At 40.5% G+C, this 2,430-nt stretch overlaps 1 protein-coding gene across 1 annotated transcript in view; it reads left to right on the top strand.

Moving 5' to 3' along the window:
* The first annotated feature begins 707 nt into the window (after window positions 1-707).
* LOC106531458 (protein cordon-bleu) overlaps window positions 708-2,430 on the top strand; it is a 44,282-nt gene continuing 42,559 nt past the window's right edge. Inside the window, exon 1 of the mRNA XM_014027332.1 lies at window positions 708-800. The gene's annotated coding sequence lies outside the window, so the exon portion shown is untranslated. The remainder of the gene's footprint in view (window positions 801-2,430) is intronic.

Raw genomic sequence — 2,430 nt, 5'->3', positions numbered from 1 at the left:
CTTCGGAGGACCCGTCCTGCTGTTTTGGACACAGCCTATAAAGGTGCACGTTTCCTGCAGTTGGTTCAGGCTGAGGCCGGTTTGTTTCACCTCAGAAGCGAACCGCACCAAAGTCGGTCCCGTTCTGGTTGTTTGGTACGCACCAGGGTTCACACCTGCATAGAAGGTCCAGAACAACGGAGGACGKGAACTCTGGACCGTTTAAAGCGGACCAAATGTGTCCGGTGTGAACTCACCCTAAAATAATCCACTGATTAAAAATATAGACTTCATCAGCGGTAAAATGCTCCTCTATCTGTTTTCTTATTCGTATCACTCACTTTTACAGCCTTTCTTTTAGATGCGTTGTTGCCATAAGATTCCAAAATTACCTATTTTTTTCTTTTATTGGTTTGTCAGATGTGATGTTTGTTTGATTGTTGAGGTGGGAACGAGGCAGATTTCTTTGTGTTTCTGTTCTACAGCGTTACAAACAAACAGCCGATCAGAGGATTAGATTATGAGGATTAGCAGCTTGAACARCTTCAGTCGTTTATACTTTTAGCATTAATGCGTCTCCGAGGAGCAGCTCTTATTCTTCAGAGCAGTTTTGCCAGGTTTGTGCTCACACGGCTCCGGCGCTGTAAAGCCAGGMGTGCAGAGGCCATCATGTGACTGGGCAGGTCCTGTAGGTGTGGCGGACCTGTCTGCTCAACAGGGATTATTAGAAGGCAGCAGGATYCCTCCCTTCCTTCTCCTGCTGCCACTTTGGACTCGGAAGGGGAACCCTGGCAGAGCATGGGGGCCRTCTTCAGACACAGGTGGGTGTAAAACACCACAGCTTCGTTAACGTAACGGTTTCTAAACGTGGAGAGACTCCTGAGGGCGTTAATCCCTTTGACTCAAACAGTAAGCTTATTTAAAAGCTGCAACAATATGGCTGAGGACGCTCCTCAAGCCGTGCCTCAGCCATATTGTTCCAGATAATTGTTATTGGCCTCTATTAAGTGCATTTGTGTCTGTCTGTTAGCAAAATATTTCATGTATCCTTGGGCACATTTTAAAGGAATTTGCAGAAATTATTTACTGGATRCACATCTACAATTGATTAACGTTTGGAGTCAACCCTGTTTAATATGGCTGCCRCAGACACTGAAAGTAGAACATCAAAGTGGTTAAAGCTCGGTCCGTTTTACATGTTTCGAGCTCAAATTTGGCACGGCAGCTGCTGAGATTGGTAATAAACACGTGATCCAAGTGTTGCTCATTGTGTGAGAGTGTTGCCTTAAACTTCAGCATTAACGTTTGGAKTCAACCCTGTTTTATGTCTGTTAGCAAAATATCTCATGAAAAACTGAATGGATTTTTTTGAAACTTTCACAAGTTAATCATTAAATATAGCTCTACGACTGGTCAACTTTCAAAGTCAACTGACTTTAAGATGGCCGCCACAGCCAACTGAGAGTAACCGAAACAATAATGGCAATAACTTGGTTAGTTTAGCATGTATGGAGATAAAATTTGACGTGGTAGTAGCTACATGTGTGCGCTGCTTTGTGTGTTTGTGTGTTACTTTTTAGGCATTGATCAAAACACACTTTGTCCATTTATAAAATGATTTCAAACTGTAGCAAGAAAGCGGTTTTATTTTTGAAAAAATGTTCGTAWAACACACACATTAGGACAGGTTTTAAAACCTAAACAAATGACGTTCCACGTTTTGTGGATTATACGAGTAAAATGTTTAAATCGGGAAATGACTAAAGGGATATTACAACTAATTTTTCACTCCCTTGCTCGTGTTTAACCTGTTCTAGCTCAAAAACTACAACACCTACACTCTTCAAATCTGGACGAGATTATTCTACACTAATAGAAGAATATTTAAAAACACGTTTGGGATTTGGGAAAGCTTTGTCTGATTTGTGAAACTTCAACAAAGTTGGATTTTCATCGTTTTTATGCAACTGGACCACATTAGACCTGGTCCAACTCAAAAACCACAACACCTGGACTCTTCAAACCAGGACTAGATTATTCTACACTAATAGTGAAATATGTAAAACTAAGTTTGAGCTTTGGGAAACCTTTGTCTGATTTGTGAAACATCAATAAAGTTTGTTTATCATCATTTTTCAGGCATCTGGACCAAAGTTGCCTAACGCTCAAACTTAGTTTTTATTCTTCTTCTTTTAGTGTAGAATAATCTAGTCCTGGTTTGAAGAGTCCAGGTTTTGTGGTTTTTGGGCTGGACCAGATCTAATGTGGTCCAGTTGCCTATAAAATGATGAAAAACAAACTTTATTGATGTTTCAAAAATCAGACAAAGGTTTCCCAAAGCTCAAACTTAGTTTTACATATTTCACTATTAGTGTAGAATAATCTAGTCCAGATTTGAAGAGTGTAGGTGTTGTAGTTTTGGAGCTAGAGCAGGTTAAACACGCGCAAGGG

Source organism: Austrofundulus limnaeus, unplaced genomic scaffold, assembly GCF_001266775.1.
Source record: "Austrofundulus limnaeus strain Quisiro unplaced genomic scaffold, Austrofundulus_limnaeus-1.0 Scaffold636, whole genome shotgun sequence".
In the NCBI taxonomy this organism is placed as follows: domain Eukaryota; kingdom Metazoa; phylum Chordata; class Actinopteri; order Cyprinodontiformes; family Rivulidae; genus Austrofundulus; species Austrofundulus limnaeus.
This window is presented reverse-complemented; position numbering and strand designations above follow the sequence as displayed.